Source organism: Crassostrea angulata, chromosome 9, assembly GCF_025612915.1.
Source record: "Crassostrea angulata isolate pt1a10 chromosome 9, ASM2561291v2, whole genome shotgun sequence".
In the NCBI taxonomy this organism is placed as follows: domain Eukaryota; kingdom Metazoa; phylum Mollusca; class Bivalvia; order Ostreida; family Ostreidae; genus Magallana; species Magallana angulata.
The window spans coordinates 24112140-24122949 of record NC_069119.1 but is presented as its reverse complement, the minus strand read 5'-3'; the positions used below and the strand labels follow the sequence as shown (position 1 = coordinate 24122949).

Genomic DNA, 10810 nt, shown 5'->3' with positions numbered 1-10810 from the left:
TTAAATTCATAGGCTTATTCTCTAATTTTGTACCTTTCTCGTCAGTCGTCTGTGCAAACCGGGATGCCATTGTATATAGGATCGTTTTATTACGTCACTGGCAAAGGGGGGTCACTCTAAATATTTTGATGCTTAAAAATTAAAGGTATGGTTGATCATTTGTGTAAAAATCAACTCAAATAACGTTACGTCCGCCATGTTGCCGTATAAATTTCGACGCCCGCCGTGTAAAGAAATTTATAAGGCAATCACGTGACGCGATTCATCCAATGACGTCGAGACATTCTAGTCCGAGGCAAAACAATTCACAATGTTGGACTATTCAGTGAAACCCACTGCAGATGCTTTGAAAAGGTTACAGGTGATGTTGCCTCAATTGCAGATACATACTACGAAGTAAGTGTGGTTCGGTTTACTTTCCTTTCATCCAAGAACCTAAAACCATACAAAGTTGAAAAAAGATATCTGCAAGCCATGACTCAAAGCTACTTAAAATTGCTAAATTTACCTACTTAAGTATTTAAACTTACCGGTAGAAGCTTTATTTACCTGCTTAATATATTTTAATAAATAAAAAGCTAAATTTAAAAACGTCGCACAATAAAGGTGTGTGGATAAAAGTTGGCGGGAGAGACACTGCGTTTACCTGTAATCATCAATATTGATAAAGAATCCCGTACGAAGAAGTCAACTTATGTGTGTTTGCGGGCTTCTACTGGCCTGATTAAGAAAAATCCACACACCAATTTTTTTATCACAGCAAATTACTGACCCAATGATGGCTGCAGTGCACTGTGCAAGTTGATTGCGGTATGTAAATGATGAACATGATGATATCCGAATTTGTTTATTTATTTCTGAATGTTTAACAGTAAGGCCACACCAATTTGATTTCTTGGTCTTCGGATTTTAGTCAAAAAAATATTGGGGCGAGCGAGCGATTTAATAATTTTAAAATTAAAATACTGAAATTTGAAAATTTAGGAGCGACATAAAAAAAATAGAGGCGAGCGATTACATTTTATTTTAAAATATCATTATTTTCTTTGAAATACATGTAAAAATCATTATTACACTATACTAAAACCACTGTGCAATGTCTAAGATTATACTTTCACACCCTATTAGTCAAAACTGGAATTATATAACAATAATGGTGCAAATTATGTATTTTGGGCACATGTATACAATATGAACAGCTTTTACCTTCGGACAAAATAATGAAATAAATTGTTAGCAAAGAATGCACACTGTTCTATTTGTTACAATTTCACTTCATCATGAACAACATTCAACAGTTTATCTTCTGCACCTCTTGGGCAGAAATTTTTTTCCCCATGTTCTTGCATCTTTGCCATTATTTTTACAAATCTGGCATATGGGTCTAACAATAGAATATTGCTCAAGTAAGCCAGAAATGTAAGCGTCTGTATCATCTAAAAGACTGTCAACACTTCCGCAGTGAACACAAACTGGAGGTAAGTAGTGATTTAAGGAGGTTGAGAAATAACTTGTTTCAACTTCTGTTGTGCAGTTTATGGCCTCACGAACAACCAGGCCTGGATTATCCACTTCCTCTGTTACCATGGGCATGTGTAAACATGATCCTCCTTTAAACGCAGCAACAGTTCCTCCTACAATAACATGACATCCTGAAAAAAAGTTTCACAAATCTACTTTAATATCCACTTAAATTTAGCGTAGGTAAAAACTGCAGGTACTGAAGGCCTCTTAAGCTTGCTAAACGAGACAGTAAAGCCACCAATAACATACAATACTAATAACTTACTTGTTCACGGGTAAGCTTTTTATCACTGTAGACACATCTTGGTTTTGAGCACTCTCCACATACAATAACATCACGAACTTTTTGGGTTTTAAATGTATCTCGGTTACGCCTGTCGTTGGCAGTGGCAGGATCATCCTGTACTTGAGCACTAGGCCTGTATGTATCGCCTGTTACTTGTCCATACACCTAATAAATTTGATAGTTTTAGAATCATATATTATAACCCATAAACAAAGTACATGAAATTAATTCAATGCCTTATTAACATGAACGATTTTAATGTTCTTTTTCATTTTATCTGATCTTAATATGTTTCGGAATCCTTTGAATGAAAAATTATGCCTACCTCCTCAAAGGTTTGATAATGGCCATCTCCTCCAGGAACAGGGTCAGGCAGAAAATGCAAACTCTGGAATTCAGCAACAGGAAGCCTTGGAGGGTTAATAACTGTGCAATAGGCACAGTTATTGCACTTTTTCAACTGGAACATGTAGTGACTACTCTTTCCATGGTCTGCCAAGAAGGTCTGAAATTATAATGCAGGTGTTACTGGTATATAATAATTTATCTCTATAATAACTGTGTCGCAAAAAATATGATGATATTAGTGTTAAACTTCTCCATGGATTTTTTCTCTACTCATTGATAGCTATTTTTCAAATATCAAAGTACTATAAAGAATTCCATGGTAATGGTTTTGAAATTTTTCTTAATATATTACTATAATTACACTATTTATGATGTATTTTTATATTTTTTTATCAATGGTGAATACATGATACTGTACAAAATAAATCCTGAAGAGTTCACTTCAGTAAATTTACCATGGTCTTATTTACCTGCAAGTTCTTAACCTTACGTAAATCTCCCGTAGACATGTCAACAGTGAGATTGGAATTAAGGACCTGACCAACAACATCAAGAGAGGCTTGAATTTCTTCATCTGGAATGCCTGTGTATACTTTTAAATGTTCATCTTTCAGTTTCATTCTCTTGAATCGAGAGTTAACAAGTTCAATGACACTCCCAACAGATTCAGCAAAAGCATCTTTGAAACCAGTCTTAATGTTAGCCAAGTTACGCACAGCACCAAGTGTAGATTTGTGTTTGACAGCATTTTCACATGTAGGTTCCATTTCTTTTCTTGCAAGAGCAACATGTTGCAGTGCTAAATTTAAAATTGACATGCACCTTTCTGCTGGATTCACTGAATAAACAGTTGAACAAGGGATAACTTGACAGTTTCAAATGTCACTCTGTGGTCTGGCCCACTATCTGTCACCAAACAAAGAATCGGAGTCTTCAAATCAACACTGTTTTCAGAATACTGTTCACGTAATATCTTTGTAAGTTCAGATGCATGACGGTGGGGTGTTGATGGCTGAAAGACCTTATCCTTCGTTGTAATGTAAACATTTCCTTTAAAGAAACTGTCATTACTGTTTCGAGGTATCCTAGATACAAAGGCTACAGATGGCACTAGACCTGCTATGTGAAAATCATGGTCGGTACATACTAGTTTTGGACCATCTGAAGGAGTCAGCACTTTATTATGCCCCCTAACACCAGTACTGATAGGTATTCCCTCCCCAACGGGAACAATTGCTTTGTCATCTAAACATACTAGTGTAACATCATCCCGATTACTAACGCAGAACTCCTTCAGATATCTAAATGAGGTAGCTACATACCTTGCGTCAACATGGTTTACTCTTGCAAGTCGAGTTTGCACACGAAATTTCACATTAAATCTACCAGAATACTTTAAAGCAGTCTTTTGAAACGTACTGTTTGGTTGAAACTGTAAGCGAACAGTTTCACTGCATGGAATTGGTGTGCCATTTGGTAATCTCTTTGAAACTTGATTCCTCAAATCTTCAATTGATATTGCCATAGGTAAGTAAAGTTCTTCCCCATGTCGCCTTTCATTAACTGGCATTAACTGTTCATCAAAGTATTTACCCATTTCCTCAAAGAAAACTCCGTATTTGGAATCAATATCCTTTCCATTTAAAGATCTGTAATCAAGAAGAAGAGAGGGATCATCACCATTAAAGCAATATGAGCTGCAATTTTCATGTTGAAATTTTTTTTGAAGAAAATGTTATTTTGTACTAAAATGACAAAAAATATCATGATTTAAAATTTCTGTCAGCTCTGTTTTTGTGGGAAAAGCCATTAAGAAGCCTTAATTGGAGCAAAATTGAATTATTGTCGTCCTGTACAAATATTGATCTGCTATATATTCCTTATAAGGGAAATCTTTCTCATGACAAAAATTAATGATTTTTTAAAATCCTATTTATCATAAAAGTTTAAGTTACAGGCAGACTTATCATACTAGCAGGTTTTTGCAGCAAAATAAATTTCTAAAAAATACAGCTCATATTGCTTTAAGTAATATAGATGCTACACGCTCATCAATTTCAGCTTGTTCACTAGATTCCCATGAAGGTTCACAGCCAGTTAGATCAAAGAATATGTTTCTCAGCACAGACTTCGTAGTCTTGACATTCTTAAAATAGCGGTTTATGAACTGCTTTCTCATGGACCTTGTTGAAAACTTTGGAAGTGATTTGTTGATTTTGTTAACAATTTTGATATTTTTTGTTGAAACCTCTGGATCATTGCTGTCATCTCCAGGTACTTTAAAATAAAGTTCAAGGTACCAATAGAACCACCGAATGCCATTATATACAGCATCACTGGCACATCTAATTCCAAACTATTAATGTATTTCCTTCGTTTTAGTCTGTTTTCAGGTGTGTAATTATCTAGATCTCTCTACACATTTCACATCTTCCTCTAGAGTCTTGTATACGCTGGAATCATCTAAACAATTTTCATTTTGAGGTTTCCCTGGTATATACTTTTGGGATGTGTCCGACTCAAGTGAGCGTGGAGGGGAACACGATTTTCGTGAATTTTTATGACGAGCATTGTCTTTGTCTAATCTTGTTTTGTATTGACTTAAGGTGGCAAGAAGTGATTCCATGTCAGAGGAGAGTTGCTTGTTTCTAGAAAAGGACATTGATGGAAAAGATAATGCTTTTGTCAGATCCATCGAGAGTTCATTAAGTCTTTCTGATGTTATCTGTGGTATTCTGTGGTGAAATTTCTTAAATTCATTGTATCCATGAAATGTACAGAAACAGTTAGGAATTGGACAACCACTTTCCTTGAATTTTTCATGGGCTGGATCTATATACCATAGAGAATTTCTCAAGATCTTGACAACAAAGTCAGCTGTATCCCTAGAACTTTGTGTCCACCCATAACCTCTTCAGGTTTTGGTTTAGGTGGTAGTATGATATTTTTGCTACCATGCATTAGTAAAGCAAAAGCGTTTTTGGTGCTAGTACTACATGAAGCAGGGTTAGGTTCTTTACATGCCGAGGAGCTGGTTAATGCTAGTTGCTGTGCAATAATAAATTGTACAAACTTACAATTAAGTGAAGAGGTTACTTCTGAAACGTCCATATCAGCATTATCTGCGATGATGAATTGGGCATTTTGTCCTTCACGCAGACGAACTTCCACAATCGAATCAACAGACAAGATAATGTCTTTCGATTCCACACACTTTTCAAACAACTCGTAGAATTTACCCCCCGAAAAGTTGGTGACTGTATTTGCCAATAAGTCAGTGCCTTCCTGATCACTTATTCTGATCACAAGTACAGGCATTTTTTAACTCTTGAACGTTTGTAAACCACCGCGAAACTTCGAAGAAATGTTCAATGTAAATCGAGACTTTCACACGCAGTATAAAAAAGCTTTGATTTCAAGCGCAATCATGACTAAATAAAAAAAAATATAAAAGTAAAAACCGAAAAATGGAGCGGAAAACGGAACGAAAATTTCCGGATGCGGGATTTATTTTTTAAAATTATTTTTTAAAAAGCCATAATGAACGTGCGCGCGGATCCGGCGACCAAGAAATCAAATTGGTGTGGCCTAAATTCTATTATCTATTTTACCTTAGGATAGAAAAATTGTATAGAAAATAAAAATAAAATAGAAATTGCAGCTATTTCATAGCAGGAGTTCGACAACCTTTGATCTAGGTATTATAAGTTGTATAAAATCCCATGAATACTACACATTTATAAATATTAATTTTACATTTTTATATCATTAATTCATTCACTGGTACATGCAGTAGATGGAAATCATAACTACTTCAGGTGAACAGCAGCAACGTCTTTAGAGGGACGTAAAGAATATGACAAGGCTCTTCTCGTTAAGATTTTAAAAAAGACTTAATGCATATAAGAGATCACATCCAGAGCCTGCAAGTTATCGAAGATGATTGAAGAACAAAAGGATGATAAAAAATTTGAAAATACAAACTTTTTTAAAAATGACCTTTTCTTTTGTAAAGAGCATGTTTTCTCTTCTCTCCATCCTCAATACATTGCATTTTACCGGACCACTCCGTAGTTTTCCCCGTTTTGCTTTGCCTTAGGTTGTTTCTCTCTCTAATAAGCTTAATTTCATCGAAAAATGTTTATTGCAATTCTATCCAATAAGCAGGTATTCTTAATCAAAAAAAAAACCCATCCCACCCCAATTTTGAAATTATATATTATAACTATTATACGAATTATATTATAATAATATGATTGTATTGAAAATACTTTCAATACAAGAATGTCTTTTCTCCTAACCAACAGTACCACCACCTTTGATAGAGGAGAACTCGTAAAAATTTTAGAGGAGACTGTGAAATGTGAAGAGCTCTCCACACAGGAAGAATACCAAGCTCAATGATGGTGATATGCTGATTGTAAGAGATCCATCACCAATATATGCTTTTCCAAATAATAAAATATAGCACATGTTTAATGATCAAATAAATCACTTAATTAAAACATTTTAAAACTTAATCTTAATTAGGAGTTTTAGGTACATTTGTATGTTGGCTTTTGTAATATAACATACAAAACTGTGTATGAAGCATTTTTCTACAGCCGAATTTTATAACATTGTTGATAAATGAATTGATCTTCCCTTTTTGTAAATTAATTCTTTCTATAAAACAGAAGTAATTGAGAAATAAAACACCATCGAGCTTACTTTATTTCAAATATTTCAGGTACAATGTGTCACCACCACCAGTACAACGGGGAATAGACCACGAGACAGATGCAAGACAAGACTACCTTACTACGATAAAGCCATACACGAAAACACAGAAGTACATCTTTTGGAGCTTCAAGTGATGGCAGAGTTACTGAATATGAAAACACAGGTTAACTAGAAATTAAGGTCGTCCATCCATAACTATCATATTTCATATCTAATAGATTGCAAGTTTGATCACTAAAATTTTAATGTGATTATAAGGAGTTTACTTAATAATAAAGATTCCCTTTTGAAATCTTTCAAAAAAAATAATATTAATAAATTTATCATATGTTGACGTTAACATTGAAGTCTATGGGAAAAAAGCATTTTTAGACGGGCTCTGCTGAATCGCCAATGTTACTATAAATAGCACAAATTTAAAAGTACACAAAAAACCAAACAGCGTCAAAGTAAAAGCTTCCGCTCTACCCAATAGTTACACAAAGAGCCATGTTTTGTCAAAAGTGTTGGCATTTTGGTTTGTTTTTTTTAATTTCGAGAGAATTGTCTATCTTTTTTAGTTTTCTTATTGATAACGTGTTTTAAAAACAAGACTATGCATTTTGAACACATACAATGCGCATGAATTTCCAAGAACTACTTTGCTGCACGTTGAAGAAATGGGGATTGAATATATAACGCTTGTTGCAAAGTTCAAGGCAGCAACTGTTGAACATTTTTTAACTAGACATATTTTTGTTTATAGCCGCTTACAAAATTTGGACGCTTTCCAGATGACGCTTTGCCGACATTAAAAGCATGAGGAGAGAGAAGAGAGAGAGAGAGAGAGAGATTTTTTCAGTCTTCACTACACAATATGCATAAAGACACACCAAAAGAACCCGGCTTTCAGTACTTTGATTAAATATATTTTATTAAGACAAGTAATTTTCTCACATTTCTCTTGGCAAGAAGTTTCAATAGCTTTCCCTCTCTTTGAATATGCTCAAATAATTCATAGTTTACCATACATTTTTTAAGAAATTGATTTTTTTAATATTTTCCAAAAGGGCGGACAACTGTTTAAAAACATTTTCAGTGCAATAAGTTCATTTAATTGTCTGCATACATACACCCGAGTTTGGTATCTGTCAGCCTCATAATAGCTTTAAAATACGTATTTGACGTAGTATAGATCAATCAAAATTGTTAAATTCGCCATAGTTAAGGATGGACTACCTTAAGTGCCTCTTTTCAATCCAAGGTTGCTAAATCAAACTAGGACATTTCCAAAATTTCAGACTTAAACGACAGGCAGTTTTGACTCGAGACCCAATCATGTGGGCCAATTTTTAGAAAGTCGCAGGAATTTTATGCACAAGTACAAGGAGAAATGGCAATCAAAGGAGTGCCTTGGGTTGATTTTGTTTTATGGGCCGAAGCAAAAGCAGACAACATATTGATTGAGCGAATTCGTTTTGATGAGCAGTTTGTTTTGTCTATATATATATGATGTCAAAGTTAATTAAAATTTACATGGAGCATATCTATCCATTACTGTACCAATGCTGAAATTTGTTTTATAAATTTGATCCAAATTCCTGTTTCTATCACTTTCGATTTGTTTATGAAAATGTATAGCTTTTCTGGTCACATTCTGTCTCGTGTCTGTCCAACTTTCTGTCCATGATTGTATCAATCAATTTAAGTGGCTGAATATTACCATAGCTCAGTGGTATCAGACTTGTGAACTGCAGATCACGAGTTCAATTCTACCGGGGGCTTTTGTTTACTGAATTAAATTTTTAAAAATCTTAAGCTTAAGTTTTACTGAAACTGCACATTAACCTAGTTGGCATATACACTTCTTATATATCATGCTATCTATCATAATCCAGTAATTTTCTGCTGATTTAGGAAACTATTTCAAAATGTAGTGAGCCACCTTGAATGATTTTTGAGATCATTTTAATGTTTGAATAAATTGTACAAATGCATTATTGTAATGTATTAAATTGTGTACAGTAAACTTCAACCAAACAACATTGTTGATCACATATGTGAAGTGGCCCATGAGCCACATCATCCTTATCACATAGATAAGGGTGAATAGGGAGAATGAGGCAAAACTTGATCCTTATCTTTGTCCAAAAATGATCTCACAATCTGCGATTTATAAGCTGGGGCCTTGTCATGAAGAGGTTCACGCATTTTGCGACTCTCAAACTTTGGTCTCTTCCTTTCGTAATGTTTCCTAAATTCATCAGCACATAATTTTTATATGATGGTTGATCGGTCTTTTGGAATTGAAGCTTAAACTACATTACCTTCATATTAAACAAGATATCTGTGAGCCAATGCTCACTAGTGATACCCCCGCTCTGATGTGAATATGCAAAATAAGCAAAGTCGACATTTAACAGAAAGCTGGCATCCGATTGGTACAGAAATATATCCAACAATAAGGCATGCCTAAACAAATAGTGTGTTAAAATTTCAAGCATCTGCGATAAACAGCTGCTGAGAAATCTTTGAGGAAAATTTGTTTGAAAATTTTGGCTAAAATAAACAAAGTACTCATTTAACAGGAAGATGACGTCCGATTGGTACAGAAATATATCCCACAATATTGCATGCCTTAACAAACACTGTGTAAAAATTTCAAGCATCTCCGATAAATAGCTGCAGAGAAATCTTTGACGAAAATTTGTTTGAAAATTTTGGCAAAAAATAAACAAAGTCATTATTTAACAGGATGTTGACGTCCGATAGATACAAAAATATATCCCACGATATGGCATGCCAAAACAAATAGTGTGTTAAAATTTCAAGCATCTGCGAAAAATAGCTGCTGAGAAATCTTTGACGAAAATTTGTTTGAAAATTTTGGCTAAAAATAAACAAAGTCGTCATTTAACAGGAAGTTGACACCCGATTGGTACAAAAATATATCCCACTATATGGCATGCCTATACAAATATTGTGTAAAAATTTCAAGCATCTGCGATAAACAGCTGCTGAGAAATCTTTGACGAAAATTTGTTTGAAAATTTTGGTTAAAAAATAAACAAAGTCATTATTTAACAGGAAGTTGACGTCCGATTGATGCAAAAATATATCCCACAATATGGCATGCCTAAACAAATAGTGTGTTAAAATTTCAAGCATCTGCGATAAATAGCTGCTGAGAATTCTTTGACGGAAATTTGTTTGAAAATTTTGGCAAAAAATAAACGAAGTCGTCATTTAACAGGAAGTTGACGTTTGATTGGTACAAAATTACATCCCACGATATAGCTTGCCTATACAAATACTGTGTAAAAATTTCAAGCATCAGCGTTAAACAGTTGCTGAGAAATCTTTGACGAAAATTTGTTTGAAAATTTTGGTTAAAAATAAGCAAAGTCGTCATTTAACAGGAAGTTGACGTCCGATTGGTACAAAAATATATCCCACGATATGGCATGCCTTAACAAACACTGTGTTAAAATTTCAAGCATCTGCGATAAATAGTTGCTGAGATAAATGCGACAGAAATTTTTGTTACGGACGGACAGACAGACGGACGGACGGACAGACGGACGGACAGACAGACACACAAGGGTAAAACAGTATACCCCCTCTCCTTCGGAGCGGGGGTATAATAAAATTGCGTATAATAACTTTCTTTGTACTCTGGCGTCGTTTTGCTATAACAGGGCGTTTTGTCTTTTTTTAGTCAACCACATATTGTTATCAATTTTCATCTGAGGTTCAATATAATGTATCAATGTGTCATCACCTAACACAATTTCCGATTAACGTTGTCCATGGCAATTTTTTAGATTTCAAGTGGTTTTCTACATAATTCAACCCACAATCGATATTGTTTTTCTGTTAAAGATGAGGTGTTCATCTTGCACTAACCTTTCGGAGGCCAGGGTGTTGCTTTAAAATTGTAAATACTGTCCC

General features: G+C 34.4%; 1 pseudogene; it reads right to left on the bottom strand.

Annotated features, from left to right (window-relative positions):
• Positions 1–1612: 1612 nt before the first annotated feature.
• Positions 1613–2862, bottom strand: LOC128163802 (uncharacterized; annotated as a pseudogene).
• Positions 2863–10810: the final 7948 nt, after the last annotated feature.